Below are 26,184 nucleotides of genomic sequence, written 5' to 3'. Positions count from 1 at the left end.
TGAAACCAGTCACTATCTGGTGGCAAAGATATTTAAAAAATCACAGTTTTCCATGTCTCTGCAGAAAATTAAGTGATAACTAGCATGATCTAGTAAAATATCGCAAATTGTCAATCATGCAAAAAGCCTTAAGCTTTTCTTTTAGATCGGACTTGATGGGGTTCTTGTCTTGAGATTCAACTAATTTTTCAGCTTTTCTTGAGGTTTAGAACGAGCTTAAGAATTCAAAGTAAAACCACAGTCAAAGCAGGCAAATTTTACCTATGCTTGTGGGCAAAAGGAAGGGAAATGATAAACCAGACTTCAGCGCCTATTAACTCTGAGTAAAAATTTTAACAGATTAGCTGTTCTGAGTCCATACTGATTCCAATGCCATGTTTTATAATTAAAGTTTCAGGACATGCTGTGAAAGCCCTAAGAAGGCATATGTCCTGAATAGCCAAATTCTTGAGCAAGTTCTCCACCAGCTCGTTAGTATTTCTGCAACATTGTATTTCTAACATTTTTTGGAAGTTTCAAGGGTCATTGTGTCAAGGCTCACTGAGGTCCAGTGTGTTCTCTGAACTACCTTAAGCAGCAATGTTTAAAAAGCTCATGAAGTACATCTCATTTTATTGTTTTAAAACATCACATATTAAGAAGTTCCAGTTTGATCATTACAAAGACTTGTCACAGCTTACCCTAAAAACACTTTCTTCAAACTATTCTTGGGCCTTATTTTCAGATGATTTTCTCTTAGTTGGACAGATTTGACAGTACAGATAGGCAACTAAGCCCTAGGGCTAGGCATGAGTTTGACTTCTTAACAATATTGTATCTACAAAGAACAGCATATGAAAAGACAAGTTGCTCTGTGCTCTGCAGCTTCTATTGACTTTAAACCGCAAACTTGTATTTCCTCCTCCGCTTTTATAGAAGAATTTAATTGGAGCCAAAGTGAAAGATCCCAGCATGACCTGTCTCCGCTATAAGCCACTCCAACTGTGATTGTGAGCAAATTTGTACATTCAGACATCGCTGCAAGAGAGACCTTCCCAATAAGCTGAGTTTTTGCACTGATGGAGAAAAGAAGTGCTTGGTTGGAAACAGGGAGAGCTGAGACTGCCCTTACCCCACCCTTAGAGTCAATCAAAGCTTTAAAGGCTCCAGGAAAGACCAAATGAAAACAGAATAAGGACTTGACAATTTACTCCCCACAGAAGAGTTAGTACAGGCATAGGCACTAACAACTTGTGTAGGATAGGTGTTAACCTATAGTTTATTAACCTATATTGTATAGGCATTAGGATTGCAGTTCCTCACACATCTTTTCCACCTTTCTGACCAGAATCCCACCAGGGGCATGACTACTTTGCAATCACTAGGTTTTTGGCTGCGTCATGATCAAATCTGAGGTAGCTTTAAACTACCTGCTGCTGCTTATGAAGAAAAGCGAGTCATGCAGCCTCAGCGTAATATGCTCGCTACCCATCGCTGCAGGGTGGGCACACTTTACGAACTGTGGTGCTGCTGGATGGGCATCCCCGGTTTTCAGACGCTGGCCTCTTTTCTCTGAGTCTTGCAAAGGGGGTGGTCTAATTCAAATGTATTCTATGTGCCCATCAGTGACATGACAATATCCACCGTCACCATACATATGGCAACCTGCTCCTCCTTCTGATTTTGACTTTACAAAGCTTAATCCTTGCATGTTAAAAGAAGAATTTAATCACAAAAAAAAAATTAAGCTCTGAGTATTTTGAGCTAGATATTGGGAAAAGAGGTTGACTATTTTTCACTACTGCCAATGGAGGGCCATAGCATGCAGGTGAGTGGAAATACAATCCCAGTCCTTTAAAATGGTACTTCAGATGGAGTTAAACGTGAACATATGCAAAATGCTCTCAGTGTCCCAGTAGTCTTCAAAGGAAAAACTGAAGCCTACTGAAAATAGTCTAGCTAGGAGAATTTTTCCAACCTTCGGTGCTTTTCTATTTATCTTTACAGTACTACAGACACATAAAAATATGTCACATGCACATCTGGCCAGAGTTAGGATTTCATCCAATTAAATGTATTATTCTGACGCTAGGAAAATAACGACCAAGCAGAAATAAAGAATCAATAGAAATAGCTTTAAAATTACGTGTGTCTTCATAATTAAAACATAAAACCAGATGATTTCCCATAACTTCAGTTTGAAACAATTGAGTATCACCTCCGCATGCTCAGAGGAGTGCTTTCTGCAATCAGTGGAACTAGAAAGGACAGACAAAGCCAGTGGTGAAAGGTAGAGCTGGCACATGGGTAGTATTCTTTTCTTGCTTTTTTGTGCAACTGAATTGCTCCAGATCCTGAGTTTGCTTATGTGTCACTTAAGGCTCCTGTCATGCTCACTCCTTTCCATCTCAGTCCTAAGCAGAGTACCTGAAAAAAAGTCCCTCTTCCACTAATGCTACTGCAAGGATGGATAGATCAAAATTTTAACTCTTATGTAGAGGTTCTTCCCCCAGGTAGTTTGTCTGACAGCAAGAAGTTTCAGCTTGGCACACTGGGAAGTAGTTCATTACTAAGAAAGAAACAAGGTCTGATTGAGCTGATATGCTATAAGAGAAGGTAAGGTAAAATATCTGCATGATGAGTTCAGGACATCAATCAAATACAAATAATGGACCAAAGATTTAATGCCCTTTGGGATACCATTACTGCTAAAATTTGTGATCCAATGAAGCATGGATTTGCCACTGACTGCAATGGGACTATAAATTGATAGCGTGTTTCTCTTACTCCCAAAGCGTGGAGGATTCAGGTTTTGAAACTTCAGGCACAAATCTGGAAAGAGTGAGAGAAAACAACTAGTCACAAATCAGAAAATGTAAACAGTGATTATAAAATGAGCCTTTTCTTTGGCAGGATTTTTGAACGGAGAAATAGTCATGTAGATTAAAGTAGGTCAGACTATTTTTTTGGTGAGTCTAAAATATTTTGCAGTGAAGCATTCATTTCAATGACATTTTAAAGAAGGTCCATGCCAATTTCGGAAGGAAAACAAGGAAGAGAAAAAGGAATCAAAACACTTCCTTTCTCAATTTGAAAACTGACATTTTGATTCAAACATTTTCAAATAAGAGAATGATAAGGTTGTGACTTTGTCCCAGTATGGAACAAAAATAGATGTATAACCTTAAAAAAAACCATCATAAAAATCAATCTTTTTCCTTTGACCAGCTCTCTAATTGTCTGAAATTGTATCATATAGCTTAAGAAGCTGTCAAGAAATGTCCACAATTAAAGATATTATGAAAGTAAGCAAAAAATAAGGTAATTTTTTTAAATGTAACCTGACCGATTTTATAAAAACCTTGGCTTGATGGCCACTTTAAATTGCCATTTTCCTCCATATGTGGAACTATAAGTCCCTTTTTGCTACTAGATGTTTGTGAATCGCTCGTGATGTTAGATCCAACTTCCTCACTTTTAATTAGTATAAAGAAAAGTTATTGGCCATACCATCAAAATCTGCTATTTTTATTAACTACTATTCTGTAGGTGAGAACAGAGCTGTAAGTGCTGTTGGACAGTCTTTAACTGGAAGCTCAGTTTTGCTTTCAAAAACATGCATGAATGGTGGGATGGGCACAGAGGAGGCAAATGCCCTTCTTCCTGGCAGACTGAAGTTGTGATATTGGCAGATAGGAAATGGACGTTTCTTTGGTCTGGAAACCAACAACGTGAAACTTATGATGGGCCTGAGTTCTTGCAGTGGCTCTACACCACCAAACCTCAGCTTAGGGACTCCAGGAGTCTATTTGCAGGACCACGTCATTACCCCGTAACACTGTGCTACCCCTGCCCAGATGTCTAGAAATCCAGTGGGGGCAACATTTGGCACAACTCGAAAAGGTGCTGTGAGAAACAACCTAAATAGGCAGCCTGACACTAGAGGGCAATGCAAAACCGAAACCGTCCCACACCTGCCACCTCCGTCCTCTCGCAGCCTGTCTAGCGTGTGTCCTCCGTGAGCCTCACGCCCCCAGGCGTGCTCCAGGGGCGCTGGGCAGCACCTCACCCCTGGCAGCACCCTACCGTGTGAACCAGCAACACCAGCCTTTGGACGTGGTGCCTGTGGTTCTGTGCATTGTGCACGAACCGAGTGAGGCTCTACTTTGCCGCGTAAGTAAGACTTGAACCTCATTCTCAGTCTAGGGTAAGACAGTGCTTAAAAAATATTCATTTAATTAAAGAGGGATGCAGGATATTGCAAAACACATGTAATGTTCGGTGTGTAATTGGAAGACTGTTAACTAGGTCAGGGGACATCTGTATATAACTGGACCTCCTGGCAAGGTGATAATGTAGGAGAGAATAGGCAATAACAGATGAGAAGCAAGAGCTTGAGGAAAAATTGACTCTTCACATAAGCAAGCAAGAACCCCATTTAAGACCAAAAAACATAGTGGTTGTTAGACATCTGAAGCTGCATATATTCACAATCAGTTTTGTCCAGAGGGAGAGCAAACAACCAAGTTTTGCACAGGCAGAGTCCGGAGGATATGTCAGATCTTGAACTCAGTGCTGAGGTAGAATAGGTTTGGTGCTACTATGTCATGTTACAAGAGTTTGGTCTAAGATTCTCAGTATTTAAAGAGAACCCTATTTGAAATTTCTCTTTTTAATGCAGATTAAAATTCTGTACCCAGTTATAAATCAAAAATTAACAACTTTATCTAGGTCAGGGCATTGAAGCTACATTAAAGTTTTATCCTCATTCACTAAATTTTAATTTTAATGTGGCATGTCTGACAAGTCTTGTGGGACTACTTAGAATCAATGCATTGACATCCTTCTGTCATTGGTATCAAAGCCTCATCTCTGAGACTCTTGTTTCCATATACCTAGCTGTCACTGGATTATTTTGTCTCTGCAATGGTGTCACAATCGATGGCTGTGTAGGCATTCACATGCATGCACCCCATTTGCCAGCTAAAGTTCATGCACCACAGAAATAATAAGCTTTATCTAAAGAAACACAGGTTTCTGTATAATCACTTAAAGGTGAAACAATAACTCAGGTTTTTATCCATTCCAGCCTTTTTAAAGTTACTGGAACTGCTTGCCTGTAAATTAAAACTCCCAAACAACTCTACAGTTTAATTTGCAAACAATATTTTATTCCAGGAATGGCTATGAGAAGGAAAAATATTTTTTATATCCCTGCCATTGCTTTTTTATGACTATTTATGGCAGAAATGTTGATGCACTAATTGATAAAACTCTCTGTGGATGTGGAAGACATCTAATCCTGGAGTAGAAACAGTATCACATGATTCATCTAGTCAATCAGTCCTGAATTATGGAAGAAATAACTGTAGCCTTTAACGTTTGAGCAACTATCAGGCTTAAATACAAACCTCTTATTGAATAATAGTTATGACACATTCATGGAATGTCAAAGTACATTTACAGATCATTCACTAGCAAAACTTCACTGTCAATATTTCAAAAATTCAAACGGTGAAATGCACATTTACAAGGTAGGTACGAATAGGTTCATATCAACTTGTTGGAAATTAATTTGACCCACAAAAAAACCCAAAACTTTTCTTCCAAGTAGCAGCCAAGGTTTGTCCTCAAATCTCAGATCTGCTGTTAGCATGGCTGAGACTCAATAAAAGAAATACCCTGTCTGTCTGGGCACCTAACTAGCCCTGGACTTGTGCACAAGCATACAGAGAAGGGAAATATGTAGGACAGTAGGAGATATTCACAACACATGGCAAAATTACGACAAGATATTCTTTTCACTTGCACTTGCATTCCATGACACGTACCCCTGCTGCAGTCTTGCACTTGGGTTCAATTGTCCCTGTGTTTCACAAGACCCCAGCCTGAAGGTGTTGCGCTAGGTCTGAACCCACCAAAGTATCACATCACTCTGCGTTTCTCATTGGGGTCCAAAAACTTTTTGCTACTGGAGAGCTTTAAATCTACTTTTTCCTTCTGTGATTTTGCACATAGACCAACTTTCAGGCACCAGAGGCCTCTAACAAATATTGAGCTGGGACAAAGAACAGGAAGGATAAAATACATTCAATAATATATGTTCTACCTGATTAACATAACCTGGCAGTGCCCTCACTGCATCCCTGACTTTCAACCCAGCATGCACTCCATTCTGTCCCAACCTGTTCACATAACTATGCACCAACTTTTTAACTTGACTTTCCAGAAAATGTTAAATGCTTCTCCTGTCACCTGAAGTCACCTGAAGCTTCCTGCACTGTTTCCTGTCCTTCAGAATCACTGCCTAGTATGGGGAAACAGTATGTTTCATTTACTTACCTTCTTCAGCAAGGAATAAAAATGTGACGATAAAACTCCAAGAGTGCCTAGAAATGTTTCTGCCCGTTAGAAATACTGGCCTGGTTCTACCTAAAATAGTCAGGTGGGAAGACTAAATGTATGTATCTCACAGCCATAAGGCACTGGGTAATTTTTCTTAAAAGAAAAATGTGACCTTATTTACAGGTGCTTGCTGTTGACAATTGACCCTCTAGTTCAATGTTTAGATGCTGCTTCTGAGCCCAGCTACAACTAAGCCCAAAGTATTTGTTCTTCTTGACATTTAGGATTACATTTATTAAATTTCAGCTTTTTTTTTTAATTGAATGCTGATGGAAAATCTTACCACTTTGTAATATTAGCCTTATTTCTCTTTCTTGTTGCAGGTCCTTAAGTGTTCCAAGTACCATTCCTCCTTAAAAATAAAGCTCCTACTTGCTTGCTTTTTAATTTCCTTAGCCAGATTTCAGACTGCATTTTCCTGAACACCACAGCTATTCATCCAGGGGAAGGACTAAAGGACAGATTCCTTCTGACATTCTCAGCATGCTGCTGTGAAGACTTCTGGCTTCAAGGACCCATAATGATGGAAGATGAAAGCTTTTTAATGGTTCAGCTTCTTGAGTAAATTACTCACACACAAAATTCAAAATCAGTTCAAAATTCATATTTCCCTCCTCAGGAAATGATACCAATGAAAGCAAAGTAAATGTATCAGGACCACTGAATGCACATGTATGCATTTACCTACAGAAAAGAGGACAACACTACTTTTTTCCAAAGGAAAAAAAAAAAGGAAGGAGGGAAGGAGAGAGAGAGAGAGAAAGAGAGAGAGAGAGAAAGAGAGAGAGAGAGAAAGAGAGAGAGAGAGAAAGAGAGAAAGAAAGAGAGAGAGAGAGAGAGAAAGAAAGAAAGAAAGAAAGAAAGAAAGAAAGAAAGAAAGAAAGAAAAGAAAGAAAGAAAGAAAGAAAGAAAGAAAGAAAGAAAGAAAGAAAGGCAGGCCGGCCTTTTTATAGCACCTAATTTCAAGGATATTCCAGGATCCATTCTTCATTATTTCTGTTTGGAATAATATTTTCAGGCAGGCAAATCAGCCAATTCTGCAAGTTGGCTTCATTTAATTACTTTCTACATAATTCAAGATGGAAGCCAATTCTTTTGTCCTTACTCACAAATTATAGCAGAGATAAATCACTCCCTCCCTCTTTACACCTGCAGTCAGTCATACTATTACATTTTGGTAGGTAGAGTGGAAAATATTTTCTACACTTGCTCATGCACCAGGGTGGTTGATTTAAATAATCAAGGTATTTAGGTAGACAGCTACTACAGGCACAGTACATGTTTGTGGCTAGAGGACTCCAGAGGTTGTTCACATACGCATGCCTTTAATCCCTTGCCACCTAGGAAGCCGCCTGTGTCAGGACAGAAACCCAAGCCACCCAAAACATAAGCTAGTTCCCCTGCCATCTTTCTCTTGACCTGTCATAGGAATGCCATCTCCATTTAAAAGGCAGGAAGGGAAAATCTGTGTTTAATAAATGTATCTTCATCTCAGCTATGTTCCTTATTGAACAGCTGCCAAAGTTGCTCAGTAGACAGGTTCATCTTTGCAAGTGGGGGCTACATGGCAGCAGGGGGGCTTTTAAACCTCCTGATGGTAGCAAACTGAGAAACATTTTTGAAGCATGGCCCATTCCTGTGGCCGTGGGCAGGGGGGAATTCCGAAGAAGTAGTACTTCAGTGAACCGTATGTGGGCCACAAGGAGCGCACTGAGCATCAGTACCAGGGTAGTCCCTGAAGCCATGAACATCCAAAGCAAACAGAATAGCTCAGGACACCACTTTGTTCCGCTGACCCACCCTCACCACCGAGTTCTGCCCATTCAAATATGCTGCTTATAGTCCTTTAAGTCCCTGTATCAGTTGATGCTTGTCACTGGTTAGCATTCTGGTATCTCAAATACCAAGAATATTTCCTAATTCCACATACATAAGGACCTCAGATGTTACAGGAAGGGAATATTTTGATGAATGTTGACCAATATATGCAAAAAAGCAAAGAAAAAAGTCACCACTTTCTTTTAGGCATCAGATATGGCACTTTGCACAAAGGAAAATCCCCTGCTGAGTTTGTGATTGCCTAGCAGAAGAGAAGAATTCAAAAAGTAACTCAAATAATTTAAAACTTTGCAAATCTGTGATATTATTATAAACAGTTTTCCAACTTTAAAAAGGCCCTGAATGGTATATAGTAGGCCTAAAAGCAAAAATAGAAATAAAAAACTCCTCAAACTCCCTCATCTTCACATTAAGATGGATTTTTGCAATGAATGAATAATCTCTTTCAGTTTTAATTTAGGTCTACCCATCAACATGGCTGTTATTATTCACAGCAGCAAAGCCCTTGCCACACTACAGCAGAAATAATAGCTGCATCTCCAGGTTCTTTTTTCCCCAAGAATTCACGTTATTTAAATAAGTCTAATATGCCATACGTACAGCAGACAAGGCTGCTTTTAATGAAGGGCAATTTTTATTTCTGTCCCAGCTTTATATAACATGACTGGAATTTGCTTGTGGAAGAAAGGATCATTAATAGCATGCCATCTCTCCGCTGCATGCAAGGACTCATGACACCCTTGGACATTTTCAATATGCATGTTGACATCTATATTCTACCAAGAAGCACTATGCCATTTACTAAACAGCACGGGCAAGACAGTATCCTTGATGCTTCCATAATACATGATGTAGTGTTTCCCTGAGAAAAGAAAAGCAAAGCAGGAAACAGACCTATTGCCAAGTAAGTCATGAACTATGGAAGAGCCATCAGCTTCTTCATTTATGCCTGTCCAAAACCTAGCACAATGGGATGCTACTGCGTGGCTCGTGACTGGAACTCTGATCCTGCTGCCGCGCAGCTAATGCTGATTGAGATAAACCATTGGGTCTTCTCTTCTGCATGGCAAGGGAAGTGAATTATAGCATCAAGGAAAGCTTTTTCTGGTCTAATTCCACAGTTCAGTCTTTCAAAGAGACTTCAGTGAGATGCCCAGACCATGTGCTGTTATGATGGGAGCTGGGTGTTCACGTCCCCAGGGCCCACCTGATTGCTCCCTCCTCGCTTTCCATAGGGATATTTTTATTCAGAGTCCAGAGGAGGTTCCTGTGCAAAACTATCTGAAACAAAGTTGGATGTGTTCTTCCCAGGCTACTTTTGAAAACCATGTAGGAGGAAACAAATGCAAATATTTGCAGTCTTATTCACACCCACACATAGAACGGTATAGAAAAGTTAATTACAAGCGATGCAAGTGGCTAGGTTACTATACTGTACTTACCATTTTCACCTTTGTTGTATTTAGATCTCTTCAGATGAACGTCTGTAGCATACTCAGCATTTCTACCAAACAAATTATTTGGGATGTATCAATAATGCCATTATTAACATATAGCCTACCTTCCAAGACAGACAGCCGTGATGGAAGATCTAGGTAGAGCCATCTTATTTTAATTCGGATCTGCAGAAAACCAAATGGGAAATTAAGGAATGACCTGAAAAAGGACCTTCATGTGAAGAACCTCTGTGTAACCACCAGGGAAATGCCTGTGCCCCTGGTTGCAGACACATTATTGGCTTGTTTTTTCCAGATCTATGGGGTTCGCATTAAAGCTGCCATTTACAGCTGTTGCATTCGGGGTAAGTGATTACTAAATCAGAGACGAAGGAGAAAATGTTACATAACTCAGGAAAAGAAAATCTACAGCGGGGCTCTTTGCCCCTTCCCTCTTCCCCACCAACCAGAAGCAATTTTGGAACTAGCCACAACTTGCAAGGAAAGACTAAGATAAGACTTAGATGAACAGGCTGTCATTGGTACAGCTGTTTTATCTTTTAGCTGTATAGTTTGGGGAGAGATACAAAATACACCAGGTTCTGAAAAAAAGGCTATCTTGAAGCATGTAATGAGGCTGGACCACACTGCCAGGAGGCAGAAAGTTTCTTCCAGGAGCTGCTTCCCAACAGCGGAGCAGATGTGCACAAGCCTTAAGGCTGCAACCCACTGAACCAGTGCAGGAGAGGCTCTGCCCCTGGGTGTGCTGTAGAGGTGAAAGAAGTGAAATACCTCACCTAAGAGGTAGGGCACCTGGAAAACTCTGAAGCTTTTTGCTCATAACTTGCTGAGAGATAACCTTGCTGAGAAACAAGAAGGCCCTGTAGACTGCCTTTTATATTGTATGTGCACGTACTGTATATAGCCAAAATGAAGAACTTGTTCTGAAGACCTACCAGCCTCAAAATAACGCTCAAGATAAAAACCACACAACTAAGTTCTGCTGAAGTTAAAATTGTACTGGTTTTCAGATTGACCTTCTACGAACTTCTGTGATTGCTGAACTCAGAGTTTAATACTGACCCAGTTAGGTATTCCATGTAGAAAAGATTTCAGCCTGCAGTGCTGTGAAGCTGGGATCCCCTTTGAGCAATAATCTGTTTTAAAATAAAAATACATGCACAAAAATCCATAATATTAAAAGGAATCCAAATCTAAAATTCTTTTTAAAATTAAGCATGTGTTTAAAATTGTGCCACTTACATAAGATTTAGGGCTTAAAAAATAAAATAGTCATACAATAAAAAGTAAGTTTATGACACTGTTGTGACATAACATCTGTCTTTTAGTTTATTCAGAGTAACCACAAATGATTTTTTTGCCTGGGACTGTCTTATTTCTATCAGTATAATTATTATTTTATGCATCACTTACATGCATGTGTAACAGCAGTTCCCAAACTCTGATCATTTTACTCATTTCTACTACAATGCAGAGATAAGTGATTAGCTTCTAATTTATCTGATTAAAGTAGGCAGCAAGAATATTTCACTAAGGAAAGAGGTGTGAAAGATATGTTGCTAATAAAAAAACGTGGGTGCCATGAATGAATTGCAGTAATTTTAATATTTTACATTAGTCAGATGAGATAAAGAAGTTACTGACGTACTTTTCCAGCTGCTCACTCTGACACCATACTGATAGGTAAGCTGCTCAAGACTTACGTATGAGAGACTTCATACAGCTAATAATAAATTATAATGAAATCTCAACAAGGATATGTGTAAAATGACTGCGTCCACACAACACTTCTTACTGCAGGAGGACAGGCTTGAGTCAGCAGGAGGCTAGAGAGCTATTGTAATGAAATGAAAACGAGCTTTTCAACTTGAGGGACATGAGAGAACCGGGGTTCTAACTCCCAGTGAAAGCCAGCAGGCAGAGCATATCACCCACCAGGTCCTGTACAAAGTCATATGGTAAGGGAGATGCAAGCCCTCTCCCAGAACCATGCCTGGACTGGAACAATATGCAGAAAACATATTTATTCTAGCTTTAGGCAGCATTACCTCCAGGGCTTCAAGCCTCTACTGCAGGGTAGGATAGATAGCTTTCCTATTAAAAATGGCAGTATAGGGCTGGAAGTTGAAGCTGAAGAGATTTTAATGAAACTTTACTGGGTCTTACACTTCACTGGTATATTAAGACCTAAAAGCATTTTAACCAAAACCTTGGACTACTGTAGAACTCAAAATAGAGACCTTCTGTTCCAGCTCAAGCAAATGAATGATGCAGCAGTCTATCACTGTCGAGAAATACTGTTTTCCGGGTGCCTGAATACAGCCCTTGGGGTGACTAATTCTCTTTACCTCAGTTTGAAAATCCCAGCTTCAACAGACACATGTCTGCTGGTATTTTAGCTGGGGTCAGGAGTGCGCTTTTGAAGAGACTCTCCTGCGCATTCCCCTTTACTTCGTTTTGCTTTTCACTGCAGGGCAATCTCAGAGCACACTGACTGCATTCGTTTGGGATGAAAATAAACTGGGGGGCACTGTGTGTGTTCCATCTGCTCATGGGCATTCATTCAGCGGGACAGAAGTATATCTCTAAGAAGGTGTTAGCATGGATCTTGGGTCTCCTGCATTCTCTGCTTACCTCTGCAGGATGATCCCCACCTGCTAATTTAGACATACAACAGTGCACATCGCACATACACTGCTTGTGTCAGCCTGTACATCGCAACCGGTAAGTTGCGAAAATGAACTTTTGAGGTAGGAATTGCTTTAACTGAAGTGAACATTTGAACAAATGGATGTTCGCAGAATTTCCAATATTACCCCTCTGCCCAGCTTTACAGCCATGTAACAGGGACAAGGAATATAAAAGTAACTATGGGACATATCGACACACTATATGAGCATATTGTACCCATAAAATGCTCCTGATCATTATCATAAGCACTGCATACTAGGTATGTAATTCTTGTCATGTTTTCTGTAGCATCATGACAGAGGCTACAGTTTCAGGAGGGATGTGGGTTGGAGGTGAATTAGTTTCATATACATTCAGATATTTCCATAGATTCTCCCATACAGAAGAGACAAAAGGACAGGCAACTTTGCAGGAAAAATCATTCAGTGTTAAACATTCTTTCCTAAAATTAAGTATATTCTTTCAAACAGAATTTTAGTCTTCCTTAAAAGAAGGCTGGAAAAACAAATAATAAATACAAATATTTATTTCTTAAATAATGAAAAATTGGAGCACTGACTCAATTTCTTCCTTTTTTTTTTTGTTCTTTCTTGATTTTCCATTTCAGTGAAAATCTGTATGATGCTCAGAACCAACAAAGAAGCACACATCTGTTGAATATTCATTATTCATATTCAAGATGTGGTATCTAATTACAATGCATTTTTCATGGTACCATCACAGATTACCATGGCTGATTCTTGGTCAGTCACGACCTACTTAATTAGCATGAACTTAACTATTCTATTTTTTGACTTTTCATGTATTATATAAGGTATGCCTTTCAGCTCTTATGATCAAACATACTCCTTCCTCAAAATATAGCATTAAAGCCAAGTTATAGTGATCAAATCACAAGCGGGCAGCTTTTTGCAATGCTGCACAAATGTAAAAATGAAAGCAATATTCATAAACTGAATGTGTTACAGCATATGAAAATGACTCACTCCTCTAAAAGCAAAACACAATGTATCTGAGGAACTTCACCATTAAAAGCTTCACTCCTGAATAATTTTAAGAGTATTTTTAGATATTAGTGTGGGTGTGGGGGAAAAGCCCTCATTGCTTTAAAGTCTGCCTTTTGTTTAAGCCACCACTTCAAAAGATGATGTTATGCAATAAGAACCGAGAAAGGAAAAGAGTCTAAAACCAAGTGATTCAACCCAGTTATAGTAACAGAATTTCACACAGTCTCTACAAGGTTCTGCCTTAGACAACTTTAGAAATATTTAGGTATATAGTTTAATAGATCATTGACGTTTATGTTCATATTAGATGAAAATATCAATATAAATCTTTCTTTCAAAATAGATTTACACCAAATTTTTCTCTCTTTACAAGGAAGTCTCAATCCATATGCCATTACTACTCTGTCTTAAATACCACGTCCTGAAATACAGGAATCTTGAACAGATGTTCTCACTACCTGCTTTAGATTAACTGCAGTCCTTTGCGTCATGCAGTGGGCACTATATCAAAGAAAAATTCCATTTGTGTCCAGGAAAGGGTCTGGGCTGGTACCTGAGAGGTAGGATACTATCTACAAAAGAGGAATAATACAGCAGACACTTATTCACCAAACCTCAAAGACGGAGACAATTTCTAAGGGAGAAAAGACTGTTTACTTGCAGTGCTGCTCGCACTCCTTAGCCCTCTGCTTAAGACTGCCAAAACACTTACGCATACTACGTAGCATCAGTAGGACTTTCCAAACCAATGTCTTGTTTCTGAGGACAGCCATTAGCAGATACTGGGTGGGAGTGGAAGGACAGAGAAGGCACACAATCATGCTTCCCTCCCATATGCCCTCCTCACTTCTGGCAGTTTAGGGGCCACCAAACTAGGAGGTTACATCCACATCATCGTGTTTAATAGGTAGTCAGCCACCTTCGTCCCATAAATCTCTTGAACTGCTTTTTAACCCAGTTATATTTTCTGCACTGACAAACTCAGGCTTCAGTTTACAGATTAATGCTTGGTGTGGTTTATTTTAAACAGTTCTCACTGGGTATCCCCTAGCTCTAGACTCATGAGAAGCAGTTATGGGAGAAAAGAGAAGAGGAAGGACAGGAATGAAGGAGATCAAACCACTGTCTCAAGGGCCTTCAAATCACAGAGGCTTTCTGATCATATTGGAAAACTTGTCCAATTTTCTCTGCATGTATTTACCTGGATACCAAATATTATACATCAACATCTGTGTTATTTAAAGTCTGTGTAAAGCAAGGCTTAAATTGTTTGTCCTGGCTCCCAGTTGGAGCCTCTATTGCAATACATCATCCCCAAAACAAGACCCGTATCTCTCAGGAAGGGGTGACTTTGCATATCTGAAAAATAAGTATAGCAAGAAACAGAAAATCCACAATAAACTAGAGATTATTGGGGAAAGATACTCCACTGGGAGCTTAGGGCTACTCACTAAACATGGCAAACAGGCTACAAGTCTCCAAATTTATTCCAGTGGAGCCTGCATAACCTGGTGTCACTGGCTGAGTGGAAGGTTTAATGTCTTCTCATGTACCAAGCCAGAATTCTTCACAGGGAAATCTCAGTGCATCGCAGATACCATCAGCCCCTAAGAAGGTGGTCTCTTAGGACAGCAGAACCTTAAAAATGAGAAGAATAAAGCTTTCGAGTTTTGTTCTTCTGTAAATCTGGCCTGGGAAAGTTCAGTGCCTGTCTTTTAGTTCCATTCCTCTGAATAACATCATCACAGTAGAGATGACAAAAATGGCAGGGTGGCATGCAGGTAGGTTGGTCACACTAGTTCACATCCTAAAGAAATAGCAAAGGCCTTTTCTTCAGCAATTTATGTACAGAAAGATCATTTCAGTGCCTGGCACATTTCTACTGAAGTCCAGAGTGCCTCCCCAAGAGAATACTTCTCCTTTAAGGGTACAACTGACGCCAAGCTCAAAATTAAACATTGAAATACTTTAAGTAATAACAACAACATATATATTTAGACTTGTGTTCCAAAGGCAATAGGGTAATTATTTATCTATAAAGTTCTAGGGTCAGATCTTTTTTGCCAGGAATACCAAGAGCTGCGGGAAGATGCCCAAGCATTTTACTGTTATCAGCTCACCGCCTCTATTCACCTGTCAGGTGCTGCACCATATTTAGCAACTGCTGTCACCGCCACGACAACGTTTGTCATTGATTTGCCATTTTTGCGTATTCCTGAATACCCTGCAGCTGCTTCTCTGAAAGAGTGAGTCATCCAAAACTGTTAAATCTGGAAGCCAGTCTCAGTTTGGCTCTCAGCAAAATCAACACGTATGACGAACCATCAACACTTGTGTGGAGGAGTTCAAGGGACTTGCAGTTAGACCCTAAGGTGCTGCGGGGAGGCAAGGAGCAGAACAGCCACACGCTTTGCACGGCATGGGAGCTCAATAACTCCCCTGTAATCTCCTGGGGGCTAACCCGGAGGGCCAGTCGGCACCATGTCATGAGCTGTAATTCAGCAGTGGTGAGGGATTCATCCCTTAAAAAATAGGCTTGAGGGGCAAGAAGCATCCTGTTGCCCCACTCACTAGCAAACTTGATGTGACCAACGCTCAAGCTATGCAGATGTCGCCATTCTGCTGTATCCAGCCATGTATTATTGTAGTTATATTACACCAGAATCAAAACCAAATTTAAGATCAAATCTCACCAAACTAGGACAAAACACTAAGCGGGTATGAACATTACATACTTAAAATATATTAAATATATATTATAGATATAAATATATATTTTTATATATATAAAATTACATGACTCTGCATATGAAGCTTCTCTCTAAGGAAGGTGTCTTCAGATCAATAAGCATATTAAGAATCATTTAAATTCATTTATAGTTGATCAATTTATATACCAATGAGAAAATATAAAATTGACTTCAGCTGGACATAAATTGCTCCCATTTGGGATCCTCTTAAACTCCAACAGAAAATAAATTGATATCTGGCTGCAGGAATTCTTTCAAACAGCAATAGCAAATAAACAATAGCAACACATTTAGTTATATCCATATGAGAATGAAATAGCAAAGTTATATGCTGACATTTCCTCAATCATTTGCTGTAATTGATGCATTTTTAAGATTGCCAATGATTATCTTCTATTGATCGGTGTTCAGTGGCTTCACCTACAAGGATATTCTCAGAGACTATTTGAATTTTGCCTGGGGAGGTCCAAGGAGGTAGTTTTACTTGGTTTTAAACTTTTCGCTCCTGTAGAAAATCTGATTTGCATAGTAGATACTCTTTCGAGTGGGAAATGTCATTGTCCTATTATTACTTTATATATTTCAGGTTTATAACTGAACTACTGAGCAACGTTAGAATATTTGGTATGTTTGAAGCTATTCCAATTCTTTGCTTCATAAACTTCTGAAAATAATAAAATCTTGTTTTCATGGAGCAGCTCCTAAACGTGACCACAAGGTAAAATACCAAAATCAAACCTTCAGGCTGTTTGTTTAAGCAGTAGGAGAGTGGTCACAAAGTAAAAACAAGAAGTCTCAGGAGTAAATTCATCAGTGGCAATACTTTTTTTTTTTTTTTAATTTATTTTTTGCATATTTTAAAGAAAATTTTGTAATACTTAGAATGTACATTTCAGGCTATCCACTGGACACCACACCTTTCTTTCTCCCTCACAGCCTTCATCTCCCCTCCTCCCCATTCACAGTTCTGACTTCAAAATTATTTTGTCATCTAGGCCTTGTACAGGAACGAGGGTAGGCAGCCAAAGATAAGCTCAACTACATTTATGCATTCAAATCTGCATTTTACAGGAGCTTCTGCTCTTTTGGCATTGTTACTATTCCTCTGTTCCTAATCTTCCTAAAATATTCCTTAGAGTCTTTCTGCTGCCTGGCACTGGTCAGGCCTGACACACGTCCCCTTGGGGTCTGGAAGTGGTCAGAGGAGACAGGTTCTCTCCTGTGAGAATCTTGTTGCAGAACTGGGGAATATAATTCACCAAAGTCTTGAAAAACTAGAAGTGTCAAACTTGGGAAGTTGAGTGGTGATTCCATTACTTGAAAGAGGCAAGGCTGAGTTTCATTTTATTGAATTTACTTATCTACAGCCCTGCAGTTCTTAAGAGCTTGGAAAAGCTGTGCATTATCATTTATGCAGAGGCTGTTCTCTGCAAGAATTTGAATTATTCAAGGTGATTTCAAATCATGTGCACACACAGATTCTCACACATGGCGGAGGAAATAATGCATGTGACCAAACAAGGACCTTAAACAGTGAAATGATGCTTCAGAGCAAATGTGAACTTTTGTGTACATGTTAAATCAACCAGCTCTTTCTAAAGCCAGAGAAACATTAAATCAGAAATCTGTTGTTTATAATCATAAAAATAATTCTGCATCAGACAGATGGTCCTGCTTGAATGATGAAAAAACAATAATTTAGAGATAATGTATTAGAAGAAAATGCCAAAATTCATCACACAAACTATTCTGCATAGGGAATATGACCAGTTATACTTTCAAAGCAATTGTTTCCTGTAAGTTTTACAAGCATCTTGAATTATTTAAGCCACCAATTGCTGGCATAGCTTTTCATAATATATCATCCACTAAGAAATAAACAATGGCCTACAGCATTCCCTACACAGGAGTTTACACCATGGACAAAACTTGAGTTTATATGTCTTTCCACTGATGTAAAATAGACAGCATTTATCCCTTGCCAAGCATATAGCTTGGTCAACACCTCTCCTCTCACACCTTGAAAACATGCATTTCCCATTCTTACTACCTCAAGTCACACTGTGAGAAGTTGTAAATCGCATCATAAACCTCACTGATCATGAGGGTCATACAGCTGTAGTAATACAAAAGTTGAAAATACACTTTCTCCTGTACTGGTGCTGAGTGTAGTATTTTCTTAGTCTAGGAAACCCCATGCAGTTTCAAGGCATCTGATGCTGCAGATACTGCAGACCTGTGAAGACCGACTGCCATTGATCACCTCCCTGCAGGGCTGCAGGTCCCTGCATTCAAAGGCCACTCCTTCTGGAAATGCCAATGACCAAGTTTACATGCTACACTGCAGTGCCATGTGGCTACATTTAGGCTACCTTTGAAGTTGAAATTGGCATTGTATCATCAGCACAGAGCCCCCTCAGGTTAATTTAATCTGCTGATGTCATAAAATCATAGAATGGTTTGAGTTGGAAGGGACCTTAAAGATCATCTAGTTCCAGGGACACTCTCCAGTAAACCAGGTTGCCCAAAGCCCCGTCCAACCTGGCCTTGAACATTTCCAAGGAGGGGGCATCCACAACTTCTCTAGGCAACCTGTTTCAGTGCCTCACCACCCTCACAGTGAAGAATTTCTTCCTAACATCTAATGTAAATGTACGCTCTTTTAGTTTAACCCCATTACCCCTTGTGCTATCACTCCATGCCCTTGTAAACAGTCCCTCTCCAGCTTTCAAAGTGCAATGTCATTGCACTGCTTTTGATAGCTCAGCAACTCCATTTCAGTCCAGTGCATTTACCTCTAAGCACCATCCAGTTGTGCCGTCACTCCACGAAGACACAAACTGTGACAAACCCAACGCATCCCTAGAAACATCTCACTAGGGTCATGCAGTACTCAGCAGATATAATGCCACAGACTGCTAAGAAAACACACAAAAAAGGGTGAGCCCCTGTTTTGGCATTTTTCCATGGCAAGACCACCAGAAATGCAAGGCAGAGCCTGACAGGGAGAGAAAAATGTCTAGAGTCTTTACTGACCGCCCTAGAAAGAGAGATATCCTGACTTGAAGATGTCCTGATGGGCAGTGGCTCTTGGTTGGATTTGTTCAGGCAAAATAATGATAAACTGATACTGAGATCCTTGGAAAACAGCAGTTTAAAGGGGGAAACATCAGGCTGAAACCAAAACCCAGTGGAAGTGAACAGGTAGGAAGTGAAAGAGCAACCACTGGACATATGGAGGAAAAGCACTGGTGTTAGTTTCTATATTGCTTGCATTTGCACTGGAAAACACCTCCCAATACTTTGAAGAAAAGATGGCACAGGCACTGTCCAGGCCCAGCAGTGGGAGCCTGGCAGGTCAGGAGCACCACAATCTTTCTGAGCACGCATCGGCCGAGAAAGTTGCACAGTCTTCGCCTCATTTGGAGACACCCCTCAACACCTCTCCCCAAAGCTGGTCAAATATTGGAAGATGATTTTTTTGGTGGTGGGGAGAGAGGTTTTGTGGTTTTTGTTTGGTTGTTCTGGTTTTCTAAGCAAGCGTTTGGCCAACCTCTGACTTCATCCCACTTGAAGAATTTAACTTCCTTCCCTGTAACACAAGTAGCCCCAAGGCATTTACCTTTGTTTATTAAGGAACATGGTAAAAATCTCATGGTATCTCAATATTTACTTGCGGGAGAGCTCTGTCAATTGCATATGTCAAGGCACCACGGGCACCAGGGTCTCCCAGCAGCCCAGGACCATCAGGGGCTCCCCATGTTGTGGGCAGCAGGGCAGGGCCTGGCAGCCAGGAGCAGGGCAGCCGGGGGGCATCGGGGCAGCCCCGGGCATCAGGCACCTCTCTGGGGACAGGAATGGGCTGAGGCTGGGCTGGGATGTGGACCCGCAGGTGGGCCTGGCTCGGTGGGGCCCATGGCCAGGCAGGGCTGTGGGGAGCTGGAGACCAGCCCTGCCGCGTCGTCGCTGGGGTAGGGGCTGATGGCCCTGAGGGCTGACATGGGGTACTGGGCAGTGGGCGGGGTGAGGGGAGCCCCAGGAGGGCTGGGCAGGGGTGGGCAAGCCTTGTGGTGCCCTCAGGGCCCTGACAGCATGGGAGATTATTTATGCAGCTTGAGGCCAAGGATTAGATAGTAAAGCATAATCTGGCTTTCTCCACAGTTGAGCATTTGCTGCTTTGATGCTAAGCGATGTGAAGCAGTATCTCCAAATAAGATTTGTTGGTGAACATTTGGGCTGTTTTGAAGAGTGCTGGTACTGACTAAGGCTGATTTAATGTTTTCTCTTTTGCACAGACTTCCTTTCTAACTACTGTGGTGATGACGAGGCCAGCTCTGGGCATGAGAATAGTGTTTCTAGTGTCTCATGTATCTGAGGCAGGAGGTTGCTACAGCCAGCAAAACACATTGCCTTGTAGGCTGGCTGTTGAATCCAAGGAATATACGTGTAGGAAAGCAGCTATTGCTGGGGAAGGATGGGTGGGAAGGCAGAGGACATCTTCTTAAGATCAGGACTCCTAAGACCACCAGGAATATCCTTTCCCTGACAGCACGGCAGCAAAGCCCAGCTTGCCAGGGCTCTTCCTCTTTGCTCCCCAACCAAGATCATAGAATCACAGAATCACAGAATGGTTTGGGTCGGAAGGGACCTTTGAAGATCATCTAGTCCAACCTTCCTGTCATGAGCAGGGACATCTTTCACTAGATCAGGTTGCTCAGAGCCCCATCCAACCTGGCCTTGAACACTTCCAGTAATGGGTCCCTGTAGGTGGTAGGCGCTGGCTGGCACAGAATCATTTCTGGCTCTGGCTTAGTCTCTTCAGGACTGCAAAGTTTACTTTTTAACTCAGTTTCCTGGTGAAGTGTGAAGGTGTTGGAATTGCTGCAGACTTAAGTTCTCCTACAGATTATTAAAATATGCACCTTAGTAAGTAGCGTGATGTGACAGCAGTGGATCTACAGAGAAAAACAGATGTTTCTGAGGACCTGATGCCTAGGCTAGATGTGTTTGGGGATTTTATTTCAAACTAACTATAGGCTGGTATCAGGGACTGAATGCTCATTTGTGGCTGACATGCATTAAGCGTGTTCCTGGAGCCCAACTTTTAGTGAATTATATCTGAAGGGAACCCAGTCTGTGTACTGTAACATAGTACAGTAATATGAATCAGTGCACAGTAAGTGGGGATGTGCTTCAAAAGGCCACCCTCGATCCAGAGAAAAATGCTAATGGAGATGCACTCCTAAGGGTAATCCATTAGCATTGTCTATTTTTTTCACAGGCAAAAAACCCCAACAAAATTACAGTAGTAGACCAAAGAGAAAATTTTCTGACAATCTCCTCGTGTCCTTATTCAGTTCTAGCCCAAATCCCCCTATCTCAAACATGGTATTGCACTGCATTAAATTGAGTGCACTTGGCTAGGGGATGGACTAAAGTCTGAGGATTATTCATACCCAAGCTGGTAATTTGCAAGATGCTATTCTCCCCAAACAAGGCCAACTCAACACTGGTCACCCAAATGAATTTTGCTGAGAAAATGCTCTCCAAGATAGAAGTAATTTCTAGTCATTTGGTTTTCACCTGGAGAATAAAGGGAAATTTAAACCATGAAAATATCTTCTGAAAACCCATATTAAGCAACTGCATTCTGCTAGCCTAAGTGCTTTCTGCGGTAGGGTAATGCTACTCTTTTCTTAATCAGTAGTTTGTAAAAACTCTCTCTTAGCTTGAACTCCAAGTATTGGAGTGCTGCTAAACCTCTGAGAGTTTTTACCCTGTAGGATTTTGTTGTACAGTAGAAAGACAAAACAGTACTATTCTTGCTTATAAGAAGAAGGCATTTAACTGAAACTGTGAAAATCCACTTTTTCAGATAAATGGCTCTATTTTACTGTGAATATGAAAAGGGTAAAAATCAATATTCTGCATTTATTTTTATCTTTTTTTATTTATATATGTGAAACCTGTTGAGATTACTTGCTGTTCAGTGGCAGTGTAAACTTAGCAATCACTTTCGTCTGAATTTCAGTCTGGTATTACTCTTCCATTACCTTCCCATGCCCCGTGTAAAATGAATTAATAGTGAAGTAAGAGGCAGAGTAAAGTGAGAATTCTTAAACTGCCTTAACCATAATGAGAAATGAAAATGATTTGCTATGCCAAGTGGAACTAGACAATCGCATAAATTGTTCTGCATCTTAGCAGTTAAGGAAAAAAGTGTCAAAAATAGAGTTGGAAGAGTATTTTTAAAGAATTTTAAAGTTTTTTAATGTTTGGAATTAATACATTCACTGGTGTATTTATATACTCACTGTGGTAGGAAGAAAATTAAACCAAAAAGCTCAGTCATAAATTCATGCAATGAAGAGCATTAGAAAGAAACTGCATGTCAAATATTTTGTAGACATTAAAAAATGCTATTTTTATCCTAAGTAGAGGACAGCTGCAGCTTTCCTCAGAGAAATGATATTTTAAAGTATATTATGCTATGGTTAAAATGTGTTTTCAATGAACAGTTTTGCTTTTTATCACATTGAATTTGTACCTTTGTACTGTTTGTAGTGTCTATATAGTAATATATTTTCCTCAATTTGTTCTAATGTAATGTTTGAATCATTTGAATATATGATATTGAAATCTCAAGTAGTATGAGATTTTCACAATGTTTACAGCTTGAATATAATAATCATTTCCTAGTTTGTAGTCCATTATTAAGAAGTCCAAATGTGGAGCAGGTTGGCTCCACCACAGCACAGAAAATCCAACTGTGAGAATTCTGAAGCAGCTACTGAGTTTGGACTTTCATAGAAGAAGAAAGAAGTAAATAGAGAGGAAAATCAAAGAAACACTGATGTCTTAAGGAGCTTTAATGCTAATTTTGCATTCATTTTTCAGCAAGATTCCTACTGCGTCTTGAACATATCCTCTATCCTCATGTCCTTTGAAATCATGCTCATAAGCATGAAATCTAATACAGTAATGGTGTCAAGCAAGGGAGGCAGTGTCTCCTCATGTGCAGTAAATTAGTTTACATGCAGCTGAAAGGGGGAAGATAATCTCCCCTTCCTCATTGAAATTTTTATTCTGGTGTTAAAAGTTCAAGAAGTCTAGCCAACTTTTGAAACTAGCTGAACTCCATTCAATTCACTCTCCTTCTCAACCTTCTAGTAACTTAACATGTTTTTCTTTTAAGCCTGATGGAATTTCAGAGCATTCAGGGTTGAGCATTTTTTTCCTAAAGCAAATGGAACTGTAAAGCTCTGGGCACATTCTGTCAGACAGGTGTGTCACCTTGTGATTCTTCCAAACACTACAGCTATAGAATAATGTAGATCAATACCAGTACAGAAATCAGAAGTGGAGGAGGACAGCATTTTTTTCAGTTTGGTTTGTGTTGTTACACTCATTTTATATTAAAGCCACCAATTAGAAACAAAGCAAGTGGCTATTTTAAGAACCTTTTCTGATTCCTAAAGATGATTTTTCCACAAACAAAAAGTTTTCCACGGGTAAGTATCCAACTTTTTATATACTTTTGCCGAACTACAACATAGCAGTGCACCATGATAGTCTTCCACAGACCTCTTTCCTACCGATATCTAACATGAAGCTTCACAGACACATAGTTTCACAACAATGTGCAACTACTTGCACAAAATTAGGCAGCTGTTAATTAATGTGGGATTGCCTTTATCCCGGAAGGTTACCAGGAATTTCCTGACAGAATGAACTCAAGGCGAAACTTCTGCAGCACAGAAAAGCAACTGAAATAACTGAGATCATCAAGAAAGAAACACGCTGATTGAGACTGCTTGTGTTGCAAGAGAGACAAACTTATTTTGTTTCCTGCTGAAACAAAACATTACCATCATACAGCCAGAAAACACAAACCTGCCTTGACAATCTGCCTTATTTCTCTTCATTTTAACCTGCTGCACATTATCATTTGTAAATTAAAATGACCTGAATCAAAGAGGCCCTAAATGCAGGCATCCTCCTAAACACTTTTATCAGAGGACAGGAGATTAGAAGTTAAGATAGTTCCAGCAATGTTGGGTTTCACTCAGATACTCAGAACAAATTTTTAATCCACTCCCACTTTTCCTAGAGAGAGATAGGTTACTGCACGTAAGAGCTTTTCCCCTGATATTTATGCATGTTAAGTAACAAATCAGCATTCCCCATCCAAAATTTTGCATCGTGGTGCACAAACACATAAGAGTCTATAAGCCTTATCGAAAAGACACAGAAGGTTTTTTTCAGAGGAATACTTCAAAAGGATATTCAGAACTAACCAGGACTTATGTCTTTTCAAAGTCCTTGGCCAAAAGAGATAGTTTCCATGTATTTTACATAGATATGAAAACAAAAGGGAGTTTTAGTGTGAGAAGAGAGTCTGCTGAGAGGAAGGGACAGGTTGTTCTCAGTAGACTTGAGTATGAACAAACGTGCAGGCAGGCTTTGAGCCTTACCTCGTAATTGGTGTTGATACAAGAAGAGTGACTGTGTGCAAGAAAGGGAGATGATGCCCCTGTCCCTGAGGCATGCACTTCAAACCTGATTGAGAGAAATTTTTCCCTTGGTACAATCATTTCTACTTTAGTGAAACTCCAGCATAACGAGCATTTTATATGCACTGCAGGGGGACTGGAATACTAATTTCTAAATGGAAAACGATAAACAACTTCCTATATTTAGGCTTGTGGCTGTGAAAGGGAAGGCAGGCATGGCTGGAACTCCAAATAGCAAATGCCTCTGCAGAGATGAAGATCTTCAATATCCAGTAAAGACATAAGTTCTTTATGACAAATAAATCCCAAACAACAAATTTTTCTGGTCCTGGAACATTCATTCACAGAAAGAACTTTTAAAAGTCATCACTTTAGATTTTGCTTTTGGATATTTACAAAAATTATTACATCCCAAAAGGCAGAACATATTTGAATAATAAATCCCTTAATATAACGATATGATTATGTATAAATATTTGCCTATCACAACAGTGTGCTTGAACTATTGCATCTTTAAAATTATATTAGCTATCCACATGTCAAACTTGAAGTGAGATTAATATAAACAAGTCTCTCATTAACTTCCCTTCCTGCACTGGGAAAATGAGCCATCAACAAATTTCAGAAGGTATGAGGGTTAATTTGGATAAGCAGCCAAAGTGTTGATGTTTGCCTGATTTATCTCTTGCATCTGAACCATAAGCCTCATAAGCCTGAAACTTTGCTTAATTTAGTTTTCCTGATTTCTTAGCTCACACAGAAATGAATGAGAGTTCATGACATCCTCATGCCCCAGGCAGGGGACGTACAGGCCTTGCAAGACTGGATTTTTTGTCTAAAATATTTTTATCAGCAGAAGATGTCACTTTTCTATCATGCCAGTGTACAGGACAGAAAATCCTATTTTTGAGGAGCCTTTTTTTATTTTTGCAATGGTGCTATCATGAATGACATCTCTTCTGTATGCCTATTTTGAAAGCTGCAATCTAGAGATGCACAAGGAAGATGAACTGCTAACCTCATCTTTGAAATATTTTACAATGACTGTTCCCCATTGTCTCAAGAAGTTAATCTCACACACCTCGGGTTATGATAAACGTAAGTTTCTCCTCCTTCTCTCAACCAACATAGGGATGCTGACCATGAGACATATGGGTAATTTTGTCATGAGCATGCTGCCCTTGCTGTCATCTAGTTTGAGGGGTCACAAGAGGGGTGGGCAGGGCACAGCAGAAACTGATCCCTTCAGCTTGGGGAGGGAAATGATGACTTTTAGGTCTGGCCCTGAGAGAGAGAAGAAAGGAGACCCTCCTTCTGGGACACGTGCTAAAGGAAGGGATGACAGCAACAGCAGGAAGCAGCGTAAGCAAAACGATGAAGGCAAAATTCACAGGAGAGCGGACTGCAGCACAGCACACTGGGGACAACTGACAACACCCGGCTCAGGGGCTGGCTGTAGCTTCAGGCTGTGGTTTAACCAGACTCGCCTGAACCACCCTCAGTGTTCCTGCAATAATGATAACTTTTCTCCGTGTTTGTTCCC

General features: G+C 40.1%; 1 long non-coding RNA gene across 6 annotated transcripts in view; it reads right to left on the bottom strand.

The window, feature by feature from the left end:
• The window catches only part of LOC129196825 (uncharacterized), a 146,475-nt gene that overhangs the window by 32,802 nt on the left and 87,489 nt on the right, over positions 1–26,184 (bottom strand). For 4 of the 6 annotated variants that reach the window (XR_008574236.1, XR_008574235.1, XR_008574234.1 and 1 more), the window contains 2 exons: positions 10,743–10,816; positions 9,785–9,845 (listed from right to left, as the gene is read on the bottom strand). The exons of 1 other annotated variant lie outside the window; for it this stretch is intronic. This is a non-coding gene — a long non-coding RNA (uncharacterized LOC129196825). The remainder of the gene's footprint in view (positions 1–9,784; positions 9,846–10,742; positions 10,817–26,184) is intronic. One more of the 6 variants, XR_008574238.1, reaches the window with a different exon arrangement.

The sequence above is a fragment of the Grus americana genome, chromosome 1 (genome assembly GCF_028858705.1).
Source record: "Grus americana isolate bGruAme1 chromosome 1, bGruAme1.mat, whole genome shotgun sequence".
Lineage (NCBI taxonomy): Eukaryota > Metazoa > Chordata > Aves > Gruiformes > Gruidae > Grus > Grus americana.
The sequence above is the reverse complement of the archived record's forward strand: the minus strand, read 5'-3'. Positions and strand labels throughout refer to the sequence as shown.